This window comes from Antechinus flavipes, chromosome 1 (genome assembly GCF_016432865.1).
Source record: "Antechinus flavipes isolate AdamAnt ecotype Samford, QLD, Australia chromosome 1, AdamAnt_v2, whole genome shotgun sequence".
In the NCBI taxonomy this organism is placed as follows: domain Eukaryota; kingdom Metazoa; phylum Chordata; class Mammalia; order Dasyuromorphia; family Dasyuridae; genus Antechinus; species Antechinus flavipes.
The window spans coordinates 700,125,679-700,147,144 of record NC_067398.1 but is presented as its reverse complement, the minus strand read 5'-3'; the positions used below and the strand labels follow the sequence as shown (position 1 = coordinate 700,147,144).

Sequence of the window (21,466 nt, the reverse complement as noted above, 5' to 3'; positions counted from 1 at the left end):
GTACATATATGTAAATACATATAGATATATGTGTGTATATATATAGAGAGAGAGAAATATGTGTATATGTATATATAAACACAAGCAATTTGGGGAAAAGGAACTACTAGCATCAGAAGTGAGGGATCAGAAGAAGGTAAGCTTGAGCTGAACTTTGAAGGTAATTAAGAATCCCAAGAGGCAGAGAATAAGAAAGTAAATTTCTCTAATACTGATACTCCCAACCTATCTGTATCTTCTCAACCTAGTGTAATGCTTATTGATGTTTTTCCCTAATTCTTCCATAAAGGATCCAATCATTAAGCTCAAGTTCTTCCTTTGGTTATTCCCAGCATCTCAAGAGATCTCAGATGTCTCTGAAACCTTTTACTTCTTCGTGTTTTAAGCACAATAGTATCAATGACATTCACACACCATGTGTTCAGCCATTTTACAGTTGATGGTCACTCTCTCCCTTTCCTTAGTTTCCACTGCAAAAAGATTTTTAAAAGATGTAGGACCTACCATATTGGTTCAGCCATTCAGGAAAGCAATTTGGAATTTTAAATTATTTAGTTGTGCATGTCCTTTGTCCCAGAAATATCACTCCTAGGTTTATATACCAAAGATATAAGAGAAATAGAAAAATCTATAATATGATATAGTATTATGTGATATAACATCCTTGATTCCTTTAACTAATACTCCCAGGGCATGCACTTGAAAACCCTTTATGAATTTTGTTGCTTTTCTGCAGATACTCTTTGCTTTATCAATATCCTTCCTAAAATGTTGGGACTAGAAGGGGATATAATATTCCTGTCCTGATCTGGGCTCCTTAGAATAGGTCAATCTCCTCCCTTACCATTGAACACTATGCTTCCCACAATTCAGCCTAAGAATATGTTGACTTTCTTGGCTGGTGTTTATCACACTCTCGACTTACATTTAAATATTTGTTGTTGTTGAATAGTTGTAGTCATAATTAACTTCATGACATTATCTGGGGTTTCTGGAGTTGTTTGCCATCTCCTCCAACTCATTTGACAGATGAGGAAACTGAGGCAAATAGGATTAAGTGACTTGCCCAGGGTCACACAGCCAGTAATGTGTCTCAGGTCATATTTGAACATCAGAACACATTGAACACTCCTGACTCCAGAGCTGGCACTCTATCCACTGTGTCACTCAGTTACACTCTAAATCTATGAAGTGGATTTAAATTAAGAGGCAACTAGATGATAAAGTAGGCTGAACATTGAGCATAGGAAGACAAATCTTCCTGAGATCAAAGTTATTTACTAATTGTGTGACCTTGGGCAAGTCACTTAACCCTATTTGCCTCAATGTCCGCATCCGTCAAATGAGCTGGAGAAGGAGATGGCAAATCATCTCAATATCTTTACCAAGAAAAATCTAAACGGGATCATGAAGAATTAGACATGCCCAAAAAATGACCGAACAAAGACTACAATAATCTAAACATAAATTGAGACTATGATAAAAATAATCCAAGAAAGTCAATTTGTAGGGGGAATTATGGGACGCAGAATATCCACATCTGGAATATTATGCTCCCTTGCAGCCCCAACATTTCAGGAGGGCCATTGATGAGGCTCAGAGTATCCAGAGAAAAGCAACAAAAGTAGTGAAAGGTTTTCAAGTGCATGCCCTGGGAGTATCAGTTAAAGGAATTAAGGATGTTTATCCTGCAGAAAGCCGTGTGGGATGTGATAACTGCCTTCAGGTATTTGAAAGGCTGTCACCTGGAAGAGGGATTAAGCTCATTCTGTTTGGCCCCGGAGGGCAGAACGAAGAAAAAAAATGGGTGGATGTTACAAAAAGGTACAATTTCAGTTTGAAGTAGGGGAAAATCTTCCTAATAATGTGAATTGTCCAACAGCGGAATGGCCCGCCTCAGGAGATGGGGGCTTCCCTCCCCCACTCCTACCCCTCACCCTACAGGAATCTAAGCAAAAGATGAAGGCTTCTTATGCAGGCACAAGATGCAGTGGATAGTCACTAAGGTCCTTTTCAACCCTAAAATTCTTCTGACCTTGCAAATAAGAAAACTGAGGGACAAAGCTGATTAATCAGCCACAGAAATGAGGGCTAGAACACAGGGTTTCTTAATTCTCCCTCCACTGAACCGGCACTCATCAGAATATAGGATGATGATCAGAATATAATATGGCACCTACTACATGCACTTTAAGCACTTTATCAATATGATCTTATTTAGTCTCCAGAACAAACCTGGGGGGTGGCTGCAATTAAAATCCCCATTTAATAGAGATTAAATGATTTGTTCAAGGTCACTCAGCATCTAAGGCTAGATCTGAACTCAGATTGTCCTGATTCCAGGCTCAGAACTCTAAGCACTAAGTCACCTAGCTGCCTCTTTCTTTTTTTTTTTTCCTTCTTTCTTTCTTTCTTCCTTCTTTGTTTCCTTCCTTTTTCTTTTCTTCTTTCTTTCTTTTCTTTTCTATTCTCTTTCCTTCCTTTTTTCTTCCTTTACTTCCTCCCTCCCTTCCTTCGTTCTTTCTTTTTTCTTCCTTCCTTTCTTCCCTTCCTTCCTTTCTTTCTTTCTTTTTCTTTCTTCCTTTCTTTTTACATGCCTTTCTTCCTATTTTTCTTTCTTTCTCCACTGCCACTGTGAGTGTTGTGAGTAGAGTATCTGACTTGGAGTCCCAAAACCTGGATTCAAATCCCAATTCTGACACTCAGGAGCTGTGTAACCTCAGCTGGGCAAACGATTAAACTTGCATTTCCTTATTTGTTACATGAGGATAATAGTACCTTTAAATGTAATGTTAATAACCATAATAAGCTAACATTAGTATCTTTACATCTCTCCTCAATAAGGCATCAAAGAAGAGCTTTAGTAACAGACTTTGAATTTGGGCTCCACAAAGATCACTTTGATATGCCTTAGTTTCTCTATTTGCCCAGTGAGGAAACCTTTTTTTTTTTTTTTTCCTCCAGATGTACTATGAGAGCTAATGAGTTAACATGTATGAAATGCCTTTAAACCCTTACACGGGATATAATTATACAGTTATTATCATCAAGGGCTTTCTGGGTAAGGTTTCCTCTAGCAGTCATCCAAGAAGTCAAGTAAATTATATTCTATGGTCCTCCTTTCCCCATTAACTCTTTATAGGCATTTCCCCTAAATTGGGGACATTCAATTTGCCATTCCAGAATCAAAGATAGCCAGGAACAACATGGTGCAGGGGGAAGCGTGTAGGATTTGGGTTTGGAGGGTTATTCTTTCTTTCTTTCTTTTTGCAATTGGGGTTAAGTGACTTGCCCAGGGTCACACAGCTAGTAAGTATCTGAGGCTAGACTTGAGCTCAGTATTAGTTCCTGACTCAGTACTAGTACAGTACCCCCTCCATCCCACCCCACCCCCCAGCTGTCCCAAGCATGCAGGATTTGGAGTAAGAATATTTGGATTTCAATTTCAGTTCTCTCGATTAGTAGTTTTATGATGTTGGGCAAATCACTTAAGCCTCCATTTCTCCTTCTGTGAAATGATATGATTGGACTAGATTGCCTTGAAGTATACTTCCAGCCCAAGATCTAAGTTGCTGATTCTCCTACTCATCTTAACCTTACTATCCTACAATGCCAAAGTCTCCAAGACTTGAAATCGATCTCCTTCCTTATCCATTTATACTTCTCCATATGAACTAGAGCTCTTCTTCTGGAAATCCTGGTTGGCTCCTCCTGCCTCTCCCACAGCCTCTAGGTGATGCTTTTTTTTTTTTCCAGCTACATGGGCTAGGCTCTATGATTTCTCCTTGGAATTCCTCGCTAAATACCTTTTAAGCCTGCCTGATTTATGGACTTTTAATGGTTCCCTTGTCATTCCATTAGCTTTTCTTTTTGATACCTCTATCTTTGCCATCAGCTCTCCTCCACTCCCATAATCCATAACCTCAGGATAGGTATTTCTCCATTATCCCCTACAATGGAGACATGGGCAAGAGAGTATTTATTCTTCCTTGCAGTTCCCACATCTATTTGTCCTCATCTTTCTTCCATGTCTGGGAGAAGCAACATGTTACAGTGGATCTGGAGCCCAACAAACAGGTTCAAATGTCACTCAAAATTCAGTTTTCTCCTTTGTAAGAAAAAAGAAGGTGTTGGATTAACTGGCTTCTGAGGCCTCTTGCTGCTCTTCTTCCCTTCATATTCACTCCCCTTCTCTCCCTTCCACAGTTTGCCTCCTAAAGGTCTCAGTTTTAACTCCACCACCAGCATGACTGAGCTGCAATCTTAAGAATGGCTACCTTCGGCACCTGGGGAGCCTTCTCTCCCTGCAAAAATCATCTTCCCCTGAGACCTTCTCCCCCTGGAACATCTTTCTAGCTTGAAAGCTCTTTTTTTGTGAGTTCTTTCTAGGGTCTCCATTTTGGGTAGGATCTCATGCTGATGAACCCTCATGCCCCTCCTGGCTCTGCCTTTTCTTTTAGAACTTAAAACACTATGCCCTGACATTACCCCATCTCCAACCCTCCCCTTCCCATTTCCAACTTCCTTTTTGTGTTCAATCATTGCTTAGAATAAGTTCCTTAAGGGCCGGGATATTTTTCTGCTTGTATCTGAATTTAGCACAGTGCCTGGCACATAAAGAACTAATAAATGCTTGTTACATCATCTTTCCATCTAATTTCTTCAGGATAAATTGCACTTCAAGTCATTCTGTGACAGCTTGAATAATAATGCTTGCCTGTAACTCTCACTTCCCAAAGCCTCCTGGAACTAAGAAATTTCTTTCATCATAGAATCCTCAATTTACAAATTAAAAAAAAAAAAAAAAAAAAAAGGATACCCTCAAAAGACTCCCTTTAAATTGAGCTAGAGGTGGAAAGAAAATGAAAGGTCTTTTATAAGGGGATGATAATATCTATTCCCAGCTGTAATAAAAATGAAGACCATAATAATGCTGTCTGTAGGATGCTTTACATAACATCATCCCATTGGAGCTTGACAATAACCCGATGAGGCTCAGGGGATATTATGTCAAGCATTTGTAAACTTTAAAGTGATAAATGCTCACTGTTTTTAGTGTGAAATTCTTGGAAGCAATAATTATTTGAAATAACTTTAAGTGAATGAATTAGAAGCTGTTTCTTATGTATCTGCTTGAGTCTCAACTTTTCCAGGGCCTAAGTTTACTTATGATTGAATGAATAAGTGAATAAACGAATAAAAATGCATTTATTAATCATTTACTATTTGCCAAGTCCTGTGCTAAGCTCTGGGAACGCACACACAAGTTAAGACAAAAAGTCCTTGCCCTCAAGGAACTAACATTCTAATTAGATTGTATACAAACTGGAGCATAAATGGAAGGTAATATGAGAAGGAAAGGCCTAAAAATAATGGCATTTTAGTGGAACTCCTTTTTTTTTTTTAAACTTAGTAGGGGTTAAGTGACCTGCCTAGAGTCATACAGCAGTCAGTGTCTGAGATCACATTTGAACTCAGGTCCTCCGATGTTCTATCCACTGTGCCACCTAGTTGCTTCTTCAAATTGAGTCCTGAAGGACCTGAGAGAAGTTAAGAAGATGAAAGTGACAAAGGAATCGATATTGACTCTTTAAAAATAAGTACTTTTGGAGCACTATTGAAATGTGAGGGAATGTGGTCATAATAACTTCATCCACAAGTTCAAACAGAGTTTGAGCACAGATTAGCAGATCAGAAATGTCTCCGGGCTAGTTAGTGCTTGAGGATCACTGGCTGTCTTTGAAGACTATGGCCCAATCTTCTGGGACTGGCACCATGCTCAGTATCAAAGGCTATTTGGCTGTCCTTTCCAACCTCGCTGACATGGGCAGAGGCAGGTAGCAGAGAGGGTGAGTCAACCTCCCTTTGTTGATTTAGTAACAAAAGAACATCCTACGGATAAGATAACATTTCAGGACATAAAGTTGGTCCACCTTGTGCCCAATAATCATCAGACACGTTATAGAATTCTTTGATTTTGTTCCAGGATGTCAGTTACATGTTGATTGAATATCTGGATATGTGACCGTTTTTTTTTTTTTTTTCAGTATTCATCTAGGCATTTGGCAAAAGATAGATGTGACAAATAGCAATCCCCTCTGGAGAACATGGTCAACAGATCCTGGCTGACTATTCTCATGACCTTAGAGAAAAATTAGTGCTACTATTGGAGGTTATCAACATGTTGCACTTTCATTTCCTGATGTTCGGTAATGACCAGTCTGAATGAGACCCAAAGAGCTCTGGCCATGGGAGCTCAATGCATCCATGGAACTAGCAATTAACTTTGCCCCTAGGACAGAGTCATGAAGCACCACCTGGGACACCTTTGAGGTCCATCAACATAGAAGGTGCCTTCTACTGAATCTTCTCTGATATGGATTTAAACACAAGACAAAATATACACATTCAGTTGAATAAGGAAAAAAAAATAGTTTCTAATAATACTTACATAGAATCTGTGAAGGCACCTTTGGGTATTTGTGTCTTTTTGACTTTTTGTTTCTTTGGTTTTTCTTTTATACTCCCCAGGATCTGAACCTTAGTATATACTAAATAAATAGTTGTGAATAGAACCAACACTACACAGCAACAAGATTATGTGATGATGGAACGTGATGGACTTGGCTCTTTTCAACAATGAAGTGATCAATCAATTGCAATAGGCTTTGGATGGAAAATACCATCTGCATCCAGAGAGAGAATTGTGGAGACAAAACATGGATTTAAGCATAGTATTTTCATCTTTGTTGTAGTTGTTGTTTGTTTGTTGACTTGTTTTTCTTTCTTTTTAAAGTTTCTTTTTTTTTTCCTTTTGATCTATTTTTTTCTTGCATAGCATGATGAATATGGAAATATGTTTAGAAGAATCACACGTGTTTAACCTATATCAGATTGCGTGCTGTCTGGGAGAGGGGAGAAAGGAGAGAAGGAGAAAATTTTGGAATATAAGGTTTTACAAAGGTGAATATTGAAAACTATTTTTATATGTATTTGGAAAAATGAAAAGCTATTATATCAAATAAATAAATGAATGCTTGTTGAATTTAGCTGAATTCAATCATAGTTTCAAGTCTGGAATCTTGGAACTGGAAGATAATGGTACAAAGAGTTGAGAACTGGCTCATGAGTCACAGGACCTGTATTAAAATTCTACCTGTGACATTCACGACCTGGGTAGCTTTGAGCAACTCAGTTTACCACCTCAGTTTTCTCATCTGTAAAATGAGAAGATTGGACAAGGTGACCTTAGAGGCCCCTTCCAGGTCCAGATTTAAGATTTTATGATCTTGGAAGTCATATGAACCAATGCCATCATTTAGTAGATCACAGGTTTAAGCTCTGTTTCTAATAATCCACATTTTGTGCTTTCCAGAATGAAGATAGAGCTTTTCACACAAGAAATATAAGAGGCAGGAAGCATAGGAAGCAGGAAGCATAACAGGATAGTTGTGGGTCCAGATCCTATCTCTGATACTTGCTACACGTGTGACACTGGAAAATCACTTAACCTCTCTAGGGTCTCAGTTTCCTAAAATGCAAAATGAACATGTTGGTCTAGATTATTTAAAATGTCATTTTTAGCTATTTTGCCTATGGTTCTCATTTTACAAATGGAAAGAATGAGGTCAAGAAAAGCCAAAGAAACATATGCTTATAGCTTGAAGGACCCTTGGAGGCTATATATGTACAAAATGGCTGAACCAGAATTTGATTGAAGTTCCTTTGAGGCTAAAATCAATGCCCCTTTCAGTATGTAGCATGGTTTCTCAAAGACTTACAGGGGTAAGCCAGGGATCAGACTGTGGTCTTCAGACCACAAGGAATTGAAACTCACATTTTTCTCCATCACTTTGATGACTAAGGCTATAGTATCATGTATTTAGAGAATTTCATGCTAGAAGGGACTTCAGGAATCTTATCATCATGATTGTCTAAAAGGACAGAGGGAGGACAGTAAACTATGGAATCTTGAGTTCTGAGATGAAAGGGCCCAAACATAGTGGCCATCTAGTTCAACCAAAGAGTGAAGAATTCCCTCCACAAGTTCTTATCCAATCTTTTTGAATAAAGACCTCCAGAAGAAACTTTATCTTTAAAAGGGCAGCCCTTTTTTTGACTTGAATTGCTCTGGTTGCTGAAAAGTCAAATCAAATCTAACTTTGTTCCCCTGTAATTTCCATCTATTTATTACTCCCAGTTCTACTCTCCTTTAGTAAAGTAGAACAAGTTTAATCCATACTGAGTTCAACTTTAAAACCAATATGAAAAGCCTTCAAGAACTTCAGAAAATTACCATATCTTCTCACTCCAATTCTTCCCTTCTTCAAGGTAAACATTCACACATGACATGGACACACAGTCCTTTAGCATCCTTGTTGCCCTATTATGGATATTGTCCCCAAATCTTCCTCTCTCACTATCTAAGACACCACCAACATACAAATTATCCAGGATTACAATCTGTGTTATCTTTGACATAATTATCTCTAATCGCCCAAGATCAAAATAATTGTCAAGATCTATTATCTCTACCATCTCAACATCTCCTATCCCTTTCTCTCTTCTTTTACTACCATCACTTTGGTACAATCCCTCTTCAAGCCTAGACTATTGCAGTACCCATTCATTTGATCCCTTTGTCTCAACTTTTTCCCTGTCCATCTTTTATTTAACCATCAGACTGATCTTCTGAAAGTACATGTCAAATGTGGTCCCCATTCAGTAAAATCTACTGGCTGCCTATTTTCTTCAGGATCAAATATAAAGTCTTCTATTTGGTTTTTAAAACCCTTTATAACTTGGCCTCTTCCTATTTTTTTTTCATTATTATAACTTGTTATTGACAGTACATATGCATAGGTAATTTTTTACAGCATTATCCCTTGCACTCACTTCTGTTCCATTTTTTCCCTTACCTCCCTCCACCCCCTCCTCTAGATGGCAAACCGTCTCATACATGTTAAATATGTTATAGTATATTCTAGATACAATATATGTGTGCAGAACCATACAATTCTCTTGTTGCACAAGAAGAATTGGATTCAAAAGGTAAAAATAACCTAGGAAGAAAAACAAAAATGCAAGTAGTCCACATTCATTTCCCAATGTTCCTTCTCTGGACGTAGCTGCTTCTGTCCATCGTTGATCAATTGGAACTGAATTAGATCTTCTCTTTGTCAAAGAAATCCACTTCCACCATAATACATCTTCATACAGTATTGTTGTTGAAGTGTATAATGATCTCCTGATTCTGCTCATTTCACTCAGCATCAATTCATGTAAGTCTCTCCAAGCCTCTTTGTATTTATTCTGCTGGTCATTTTATACAGAACAATAAGACTCCATAATCTTCATATACCACAATTTACTCAACCACTCTCCAATTGATGGGCATCCATTCATTTTCCAGTTTTTTTTTTGCCACTACAAAGAGGGCTGCCACAACATTTTGGCACATACAGGTCCCTATCCCTTCTTTAGTATTTCTTTGGGATATAAGCCCAGTAGTAATACTGCTGGATAAAAAAAAAAAAGTATGCACAGTTTGATAATTTTGGGGGCATAATTCCAGATTGCTCTCCAAAATAGTTGGATTCATTCACAACTCTGCCAACAATGCATCAGTGTCCCAGTTTTCCCACATCCCCTCCAACATTCATCATTATTTTTTCTTGTCATCTTAGCCAATCTAACAGTTGTGTAGTGGTATCACAAAGTTGTCTTAATTTGCATTTCTCTGATCAATAGTGATTTGGAACACTCTTTCATATGAGTGGAAATAGTTTCAATTTCATCATCTGAAAATTGTCTGTTCATATCCTTTGACCATTTATCAATTGGAGAATGACTTGATTTCTTATTAATTAGAGTCAATTCTCTATATATTTTGGAAATGGGCCTCTTCGTATTTTCTAATTTTCTTATAGCTTATTCCCCACTACATCTCCAACCATGTACTCTTCAATCTAGTGACAATATCCTCCTTGCTGTTCCTTAAATAAAGAACTCCATAAAGAACTCTGGACACTATTACTGTTGTCTCTCCCACTCCTTCAACTCTCTTCCTTTTTTATCTTGGTCTCCTGACCTTTGTGTCTGCCTTCAAAATTCAGCAAAACTCCCACCTTCTAGAGAAACACTTTTCTAATGCTCCTTAATCTCAATGTCTTTTCTGTGGTGTTATTTCCACTTTATTCTCAACATATTTTGTTGGTATATTGTTTGCATATTGTCTTTCCTTAAAATGTGAATTTCTTGAGTTCAAGGACTGTTTTTGTTTGTTTGTCTCTCTTTGTATCTTCTGTGCTTAGCACAAATGCCTAGCATGTGTACTAATAAATACTGACTTGACTTACAATACATTTTATCTAAAATGTGACATTTAGAAGAGAACATAGCATTACATAACAATAATGAAGTACAATGGGATAATCATCTCCTTAGACCTTGACACTAGATTTTTCTTTTTTGCTGAGGCAATTAGGGTTAAGTGACTTGCCCAGGGTCACACAGCCAAGCAGTGTTAAGTGTTAAGTATCTGAGGTCATATTTGAACTCTGTTCCTCCTGACTTTAGTGTTGGTGTTCTATCCACTATGCCAACTTGCTGCCCCAAAACTAGATCTTTCTTAATGTAACTCCAAGTTCTCAGCTGAAAGATCACATCATCCATTCTCATTAAGTCCTAATTCCACTAAAAACTCCCATTTTTTTTTAGATGAACTACTGTTTACTTATATTTTCCTCAGTTTACAGAACTGAAGCTGGTTTTTTTCACTCAAAAAAAAATGTTATTTACATTAATTTCTATTACATTCCCTTATCAGATAAGAAGCAACTTGGTTGATCCCACCAAGGTGACAGCAGTTTCTTTTCCATCTTCTGTATACAATCAAATTATTGACTTGTTAAATCAAAGATCAATTTCTGTCCCAAACTATATGAATAAGAAAGGAGAAAAATTGGTATGAAATTGTTGAAGCAACTCTAGTTTGATCTATTTAAACAAATTGGTGATATAACAAATGCGAAAACAAAAATCCACAGACAATAAGTATTGCCTAAATTAAGTTCAACAACTCAATCACCATAATGAGAAGAACCAAGAAAACAATATCCACAATGAATACAACAATGAAAAATTTAAAATATTATTAAAAGGAAACTGAACTCTTGAGAAATGAGAAAGAACAAAGGATATCCAAGAGATAAGAAAATGACTCATAAGGGACAAATTGGATGGAATATTTTAAATCTTGCCCATCAACTTTCTCTACCAGATGTCTTTGTTTAATTGTTCGATCTGAAGGGGAGTTGGGTAGGAATTACGGTGACAAAAGTCATTAATAAAATGTATTTTTAATTTTTTTTAAGTTTTTTTGAGGAGGATGGTGAAACAATCTTATAATTAACATTGTTTAGAAGATCAAATGAGATAGTTGTAGAGTACATAGTGGCTGGAACTTAGTAAGCAGCATATAAATTCTTGTTTCCTTCTCTTTCCCTTCCTTTTATTTACTTAAGCATTTATTAAACACCGATGTGCCAGTCACTTTAAAAGTATTAATTCATTTAATCCTCCCAATAATTTGGGAAAGTAGATCTTATTGTTAATTCTGTTTTACAATGTAGGAAAATGAGACAGAAAATGATTAAGTGATTTTCCAAAAGTCATATAACTATTGAGTATGAGAAAATGAATTTGAATCTGGACTCCCTGACTCCACTTTGCTAACCAGCTGCCTCATAAAATAGCAAGGGGAAAAAGAGTGAAAAACAATTTTACAGGAACTTGTCAAGAAAGGTATGGCAAATTATCCAATTGGCATTTAAAATAGAACAAAAATAACACACAGATGAAAAATAGAAAAGATCTGTTGAATTTTCTGATACAATTACTCCAATAATGCCAGAGGGGATAGCACATTTGGATCTTTTAAAGAGTGTTCCAATGTGCTACTTTAGCAGATAGAAGGTTCTATAAGGAAGAACCTAGATAAAGAAAAAAAAAAAAAAACAAAACAAAAAATAAAACAAGATAAACCATTTTATTGGTTTATTAATTCAAGTTTAAATTTTAAAAATTATTATATCTTTATTTTTAAAAATATTTGATTTTTTTAAAAATAAAGATGCAATGATAACCTGAGAAAGACCAATTATAATAAACACTGGATGAAAAGCAATATTGAGGATGTCCAGAAATCAGTTTTTCAAGAATGTAGGGGGAAAGAGAGAGGATAGCAAAGTCTTAAGAGGAAAAAGTCTAGCTTCATTGTTATTTAAAAAAAAAAAAGATGATTGAGAGAATATTATTAATGACCATTTTTTTCAAGGGTATGATGAATACAAGGGCTTGCTATTTGTCAACTATTAAAGAAAAAGGATTTGATTCAGTTGGATGAAATGCTTCTTAAAGTCTCCTCCAACAAGGTGTTAGCTAAGCTTCTGTCAAAATCAAATAGGATTCCTTGAAAGATAGAAAAACAGAGCCAATTTTATGAGACAGCTCATGGTTTTTTATGTCAAGTAGGGAATGGAAGAATGAGATATATGGGCACATGATCAAATATTTAGAAGCTGAAGAGACTTTAGAAGTAACTTGGTCCAACTACTTCTCACAAATGAACAAACTGAGGCCCAGAGAAGAGAAAGAGCTCTCCCAAGTCTTGTTGCTCAATACTGTCAGAGTTTTTGTGATCCCATTTGGGATTTCTTGCCAAAGATACTGAAGTGGTTTGTCATTTTCTTCTCTAGCCCATTTTACATATGAGAAAAAGTTCCAAATCCATTATAAAGTTTGATGTTCCACACTGCCTTTCAATAAAGGAATTTGTGAATGAAAGATAGTAACAAGTTCAAATAAAAAAGGATTGCCCAAAGTTTTCAATATACTATTGTTTGTAGATGGAGATCCTTAATGGTGCTAGAGGGAAATCTCACCAACTATGAGAACCACTAGTTGAATTTTCAGTTTGAGCAATGATACCTCAGAAACCAGTAATCATTTTAAATCAGAGCTTCTTTTATTGCTTGGTTGACTGTCTAGGCTTAAGAAAGTATTGATAATGAAGATTAAACTGTGTCTCTATATCTATCCACATTTACTTATTGATTGATTTTGATATTTTCCTTCCTATTTCCTTTCCTTCCCTCCTTTTCCACTTTCTTTCCTTCTTTCTTCCTTTCTTTTTTTTTTTTCGCTTCTCCTTTCTTTCTCTTATTGTTTCTCCTCTCTTTTCCTGTTTCTTTCTTGTTTCTCTCATTTTTTCTGTATTTTTTTCATTTCATTTCTTTTGTTTTTCCTTTCATACAGAATTTAGCTGGACCAGAGTAGAAGATTTAGAAAATAGTCATCACTAGATAGAGGCCTAGTGATTGTAGCTTAGAATAATGGCAATAACAATCACAATAGCAACAATAATGGCAATAATAATATAGCAAATAGAAGGCATTTATTTTTCTTTTTAAAGTTTGTAAAATGCTTTACAAACGTTATCTTATCTGAGCTTCATTCACAACACACCTGATGGTAATCCATTTACGTTCTTTTCTCACTGGAATGTAAACTTTCTGAGGGCAAGGATTTTTTTCTTTTTTGAATAATAACAATGGCTACCATTCATATAGCACTTTTGAATTCACAAAATACTTTACATATATTTCCTTTTGTGAGCACAAAAATCCCTTGAGATAGGATCTATCTTTAGCCCCATTTTACAGATGAGAAAACTGAAACTGAGAGAAATCTATAGGAACTGGCTTGGGGTTGGATTTGAATTCGAGATTAATCTAGTCCAACAGTAATTCCAACAACACATCCAGTGTTTAGCATAACACATGACACAGTGTAAGAGCTTAATGGATATTTGTTAACTGATTGATTTTTGTAAGCTACAGAATATCACAGAGCCTCTTGGAGGAAACCTATGTCCCAGCTTCTCGTAGCACTCCAGACTTGGAATATCCTATTTGAATGTATCCTCTGCTCTTCTGATTAGATGTCTCTTTCTAGAACCTCCATTACAAAAGGGTGCTCAGGCTACCCATGTTTCATTGCTCCCCTATCTGTACTTGGGACTTCAAATCCTCATATTGTCTTCTCCTTCTTTACCCCATCCCTATTTCAATTTCCTTTGTTGCTTAGTCTTCCTCCTGTTAAAATGTAAGCTCCTTAAAATCAGGGATTATCTTCCTTTCTTTTTGTATTTTTATTCTCAGTATTTACTATAGTGTCTGGCACATACTAGTCTTTTCATAAATTTGTTGACTGACTTGCTATTAACTGACTGTCCACACATGAAAAACTAAATGGATGAAAAATTCCTTTTGTTCAGATTGCTATGTCAATTATTGTTACTGATTCCAACCATTCAGACTTAAAGCTAATCTATGAGTGTACATATCTAGAACAGATACTGCATATGGACCATTTACTGAGCCCAGAATGAAATAGTCAGCTGAATTGACTTTGAAAAATTGCACAGTTCTTTTAATGACCCAAAGCTTCTCTTTGAAACATCTTTCTTTTTGACAATATTCTTTCAGTAATGGTATATGAGTCATGGAAGGCTATAGTCTTCAAAGACTTGAAGTTGAAGGTCACCCAGAGGACAATAGAGAAGTATATGGTGGGCAGGAACAAGCTCAAACGTGTTACCAAGAACTACCCAAGAGAATCTAAGTACAGGATACCACAAATGAAAGGTATGGGCAGAATAGCAAATGACTCAGTTACCTGTGGCTAAAACCAAGGATAACCAATGTCCATGTGGTCTACTAGAATCTCAGCAGTGTCAAAGAACAAAATGGAAAGCCCCTGGAATGTTGGGAAGGCTTCCTCTGGAAAATGTATTAGAAGATACAGATTAGAGTCACAGAGAATGAGAAGGAATGGATGGATAATGATCTCCATACAAGTAATTTTCTTGCTTCCATTCTCTTCTCTTCACTTACACAGCACCACCCTAGTTCAAACTGTCAACACCTCTCTCCTGGACTATTGCCACAATGTCCTAATTGGTTTCCCTGCCTCCAGACTTTCCCCTCTCTAATCTATCCTCAACAAAGCTGCCAAAGTGATATTCCTGAAATACAGGTATGAACACGTCACTTGCCTGCTAGGTAAAGAGCACATAACAGCAAAGTGGTACAGTGGCTAGATCACTTATCCTGAAGTCAGGGAGACCTGCATTCAAATCCAGGCTCAGACACTAACTGGCTGGCTGATCCTGGGCAAGTTATTTTCCCTCTTGTCTGTCCCAGTTCCCTCAGCAAGGAATAAACTGTATAGAATAACAATACAAACTCTGGGGATTTTGAAAGGATTGAATGACATTATATTTGGATTAAGGATTTTGGAGGGGTCATTTAAAAAAATACTTTTAAAATACAAAATAAGAAAAGTTTTTTTTTTTTTTAAATGCCATTTACACAGCAAACCATAAGACTGATATAAATTGGTGAATTTTCCTTTCAAAAAACCCATATAGAATTTATTATCTTTATTGATTTTCTTTTGTTTTCTCCTGTGCAATCTATACTTTATTTTTCTCCTCTCTCACTCTTACCCTTTTAGATATATATATATATATATACATATATAAAAATACATATATACACATATATGTTCATATTTCATGTTTAAGTCCAAAATATAGTTATTTCCTCTTTTCATCTGTTTCTCAGAAGTCAGGCAATATCTTCCATCATAAATCTAAGTCTTTCCATATATATATATAATTTTAATCAATTGACTCATCGTAGCTTTCTGGATTCAAATAGTATTTTCCTCCATAGAATAGTTGAGGTTAATTTGGATATTTATAATAGTCAGAATGATTTGCTCAAAGGCATTATTAAAACAATATCGCTGTTACTGTATGCAATGTTTTCTTGATTCTGCTCATCTCACTTGGTTCTGCTCATCTCACTCTTCATTATTTTCTAGCGGTTTCTCTATGCTTTTTAAAAATCATTGAGTTCATCATTTCTTATAGCAGAGTAATATTCACTCATGAACATTTTTTTTAACCATTCCTCAATTGAGAGTCTTCTTCACAATTTCCAGTTCTTTACCACCACAAAAAGAGCTGCTATACGTATTTTAGAATATGTCAGTTCTTTTCCATTTTCCCTAATCGTGTTGGGAAACAGACCTAATAATAGTATTATTGGGTCAATGGACATAGACAATTTAAAATCTCTCTCTAAAATGGTTATAGCAACTCACAGATCACCATATCCCCTCCACCATTTGTCACTTTCCTCTTCTATCATTTTAGCCAGTTTGTTATATATAAAATGACATCTCAAGGTTATTATAATTTGTATTTCTTTAATCAATAATGAATTAGAGAATTTTTCCATATGGCAATTAATTGTTTTATTTTCTTCATTGAAAAATTACCTGTTCATATACTTTGACAATTTGCCAATTGAGGAATGACTCACATTCTTATAGATTTACAAAGTTTTTATATATATATTTGAGATATGATACCTTTATATGAGGAACTGTGTATAAAAAAAAAAATTCCCCTAGTTTTCTGTTTGCCTTCTGATCTTGGCTACATTTTTTATTTGTATAAAACTTTTTTAATTTAATAAAATTGAATTATTTATTTTACATCTCACAACACTTTGTCTTATTTGTTCAAAAATCATCTATCCATAAGTCTTATAGGTAAGGTGTTTAATGTTTTTCACATTTTCTTGTATTATCTTTCTTTACATTTAAGATATATCCACTTTGACTTCATCTTGGTAAACAGTGTGAGATATCAGTCTATGACTAATTTCATTGAGAATGCTTTTTAGTTCCCAACATTAAAAATAATACCCTTAAAACTTAAATCTTTACACTATATTCATTTCCTGCTATAGATTGCTATCTGTTCCACTTTATCTCTCTTTTTATTTCTTAGCCTGTACCAGATAATTTTAATAATTATTACCTTATAATAAAGCTTAAAATCTGGAACTGTTAAGCCTTCTCCCTTTACATTTTTTACACAATTTCTTTTGATATTCTTGATCTCTTATTCTTCCAAATAATTTTGTTATTATTTTTCTAGCCCTCTAAACTAGTTTTTTGTTTTGGTTTTTTGAGGGTTTATTTTTTTTTTTTTTGATAATTTAATTGGAATGGCATTGAATGCATATATTAATTTTTGGTAAAATTGTCAATGTTATTATATTGGCCTACCTATCCATGAACCATTAACATTTCTTCATTTATTTAAATCTGATTTTTATTGGCTTACAAAGGTTTTTTTTTTTTTTTTAATAGTTTGCTCATATAGATCCTGGATTTATATGATTTACTTTCTTGCTGTTTTGTGGAAATTATTATTTCAATTAATTTTATGAGATAATATTTATAAAGAACTTAGCAATGTGCCTGGAACAATGCTGATTTTCCTTCCTTCCTTCCTGCTTTCTTTCTTTCTATCATACATACATTATACAGTTAATTTCCTGCTTTCCTATACCCCTTATCTCGACTATACTCCTTTCTCATCTCTGCACTTAGAATACTTAATCTTCGAATTTTAGCTCATCACCTCCTTCAGAAAAGCTTTTCAAAATCCTGTCAGCCGCTAACACCTCTCCTCTTCCCCACCCTTTTTGATTATTTTACCCAATTCCCACTATTATAGGTTGTGTACTTCTTACTTTAGGAGACCTAGATTTTCTAAAAATCAGCAGCACTTAATGCCTACCAATGTAGTTTATACCTTTGATAATGCAATTGATTCAATTGAAGAACTGAGGCATTGCTCACACTTTTTTATACCTTTGATTAATTGATTCTTCACTTCAACAAGGCAACTCCCTTCATAAAGGCACCAAGGCTTGAGCATCTTGCAATGATTTGAGCTTGAAATATACTTCTTAACTCTCCATTGAAGCAAATGGAGAAGTTTTGGATGCTGTGGATAAGTTCATTTATCTTGGCAGTATACTTTCCTGGGATGTGCACATTGACAATGAAGTTGATACTTACTCGTATTGCTAGAGCTAGCTCAATGGATGAGAGGCTCTGAAGGAAAGTGTAGAAGAGAAAAGATATGTATTAGATAGTGCTGACCTCATTGCTGTATGCTGTGAAACCTGACAGTCTACCAGTACCAAGCCAAGAAACAGAGTCGCTTCTATTTAAATTGTCTTGGGAAGATTCTGAAAATCACCTGGTAGAAGATACTGAGGTTCTCTCTTGAACTAAACTGCTGAGCACCCAAACTCTATTGCAGATGGGAAAAATCTGTTGGACTGGCCACATTATTTAGGTGCCAAAGGTGCACTTGCCTAAAAGACTATTTTATAGATGGATAGATAGATACATACATACATGCATACATAGACAGGATAGGTAGGATAGATAGATGGATAGATAGAAGAATGGATGAATAATAGATAGATAATGAAAAAAAGGCAAAAACAATATCTGACTCAACAAGCATAAATTCTAATGAGGGAAACATGCAGACATCTAGGCACAAACTATATTTTTATATACATACAAAGAGATTCAAGCCCAAGTCTTCTGATTCCATACACACACACACATACATATATATATATATATATATATATATATAATATATAATGTGTGCATACATACACACACATACACATAATCTTTCCACTATTCTAACTGAAATTTACTTTCTCATTTTTAAAATCATTCAACAAACATTCATTAGATACTTGCTATGTGCTTAGCATTACACTAAGACAAAATCCCAATCCCTGCTCTGGAGAGTTTATGTTTCAGACCAGAGGGGAAGCAATTATTATGTCTGCTTCGCAGTATTTCCTCCAGGTCGCACAGGTAAGAGATTGGCAAAGATGGGCCTCCAACCCCCAGCAGGGAGCTCTTTCCCCACTTACCAAGGTTGGTTAGAGACTGCCTTCTTCATCTCCAAGATTAGCTCAGACTTGCAGAGAGGCACGTACCTTCTGGAGGCCAGCAAACCTTTCACCAGTCCCGCCCACAATTGCTGACTCCAACCCCACTGGGGCTTTGCTCCCCTCACCTGCCCTCCCTTTGCTCTCTGCCTCTCTTGGCTTCCACATGGGGACATTAAGATCCCTGGCCATGTTAACCCAGCTCTCTCCCCAACAGACAGACAGTTCTTGGAAAGGCTAATAAAAAGGCAATAACTAAACTAACAAATCCTCTCATTGTACCTCCTATCTCCTGGCTTCTCTCAGAGGAAATAAGCCCAGAATTTCTTCCTCCATAGTAAAATAAATAATTAATATCCTTACACAGGGAGAAAGACATACCTCCCCACAGAAGGATTCTTGACTTGGGCAGCTCTTTCCAAGCTCCCAGGCTTTATTCATTTTTGCAACCCCATTGAACCCTCCCCCCTTCTCCTAACTCTCTCCCCACCGGGGCCCCAACACTGGAAGCTGCTTCAGATCTCTTGGCTACTGAAGGAAGCAGACTCAGCAACAATAGATTGAGGAGCTAAGGCCACAGCTCCCTATGTACATGAATCATAACAACAGCAACCAAATCCGGAAAAAATACCCATTAGAAAAGAAAGATCAGAAGGAAGCCCGGAACCAAAAGAACATTTAGGGTATTATTTTGTTCTTTTTTAAAAACCAAATTATAAATAATCTGCAATTTATAGTTTCATCCACAACTAAGTTCTGAGTCTTTATGTGAAAGATTCAAAGGGGGGGTTAAAATGATTGACTTTGGACTTTTTTTTTAAATTACTATTTGAAAATTTTAATATATTTTTGGGGAAAAAAAAGTCTGCAATGTAACTGACCTCTTGTCTCATTTATTTTTAGTCATCAACTAATTCAACACGCTTTGTACTAGTTGATTACTATGGACTGGGACACAGAGGTTAAAAGAAGTTAAAAGTCCCTTGGGAGCTTATATTCTAATGGGAGAAGGAACATGTAAATACATTAGGTAAACATAGACAAAGTAAATGGAATGGCGAGTTCCCTGAAGGTAGGGACTGTGCTGCTTCGATATTTACATCTTGAGTACCTGCCTCCAGGTAGATTCCTGATGAAACATGACTTTCAAGAGGACAGGGTTATTTTTGTTGTTCCTCAACTTTTGGCCCAGAGTCTGACACATAGTAGGCTTGAGTCGTAGTAGGTGCTTAACAAATGCTTTAAGATTCTCCGATTGGTTGTTTGATACTTAAAAGTAGTGTAAGCTTGGTCAAATCACTTAGCCTATTTGGGTTTCAATTTCTTCATCTGTAAAATGATGGGATGCCATTCAATTCAACAAGCATTTTATTCAGCACCCATTAGATACCAAGTGCTATGCTCAGCACTGGTGATGTAAAGACAATTTTGTGAAACTGTCCATTTATCTTAGTGCACTTTGAGATTAGATGAAGTCAGGAAAACCTGAATTCAAATTTCACTTTAGATATTTGGTATGTGGCAATGATTGAGTGAATGCTCATCTCTTAGAATTACATTCTCTTAGAAGTTGGAAGGGGCACTTAGTACATGAACCACTGGCCCTGGAGTCAGGAGCACCTGAGTTCAAATCCAGCCTCAGATACTTATTAACTGCAAGATCCCGGGACCCTAATTTTCTTAAAGAAAAAGAAGTTAGAATACATGAGTTCTAAAGTCCATTCTGACTCTAAATTTGTGATTTCGTATCTCTCTATATATTATATCTACACATATTAAACATATGTTGTATCTATACATATTACATGTAACAATATAGTCTATCTACATATATTATATGTATAATATATTCTACCTCCATGTATGTATATCTATATATCCATAATATCTACATATATCGCATCTCTTTGTATTACATTTACGTATATTACATTCATATATATAATGTTATATCTACATATAATGTATCATATCTACATATATGATATCTACAAACGTTATATTGTCTCTACATATATCATACCCACATATATTATACTTACATGTATTATATCTATATATACTATTGTGTCTACATATGTTCTATCCACTTATATTCTATCTATATATAATGTATCATATCCATATATATGGTATCTACATATATCATATCCACATATATTGTATCTACATATATTATGTACATATATTGCATTGCATATGAATATATAGTGATATAACTAACATGATATATTGTAACAAAACACATCTATGTAATGTAACATTTACAACACACACATATATATGTAATATGATATTATACATGCAATATAAACTTTTCCACCAATACCTCAATTGAAACATAATTTGTACAGATGTCCTTTGAAAGACAGGATCTTTTAATGTTCTCTCCTCCGGCTGGCTTGATCTTAATTACCTAACCTACACAAAGCTCTGGCTTCCCCAGGATGGAAGACAGAGATCAAACAGGCTATCAACTCTATCCAATTAGAATATTTCATTTAGTTGTTAGTGGATTTATATCTACAATACTGCTGTTAGCATTTGAAATT

The 21,466-nt window shown here is 35.6% G+C and overlaps 1 long non-coding RNA gene across 1 annotated transcript in view; it reads right to left on the bottom strand.

The window, feature by feature from the left end:
* Nucleotides 1-19,137, bottom strand: part of LOC127545513 (uncharacterized) — a 53,333-nt gene extending 34,196 nt beyond the window's left edge. The window contains exon 1 of the long non-coding RNA XR_007949676.1: nt 18,897-19,137. This is a non-coding gene — a long non-coding RNA (uncharacterized LOC127545513). The remainder of the gene's footprint in view (nt 1-18,896) is intronic.
* Between the last annotated feature and the right edge of the window lie 2,329 nt (nt 19,138-21,466).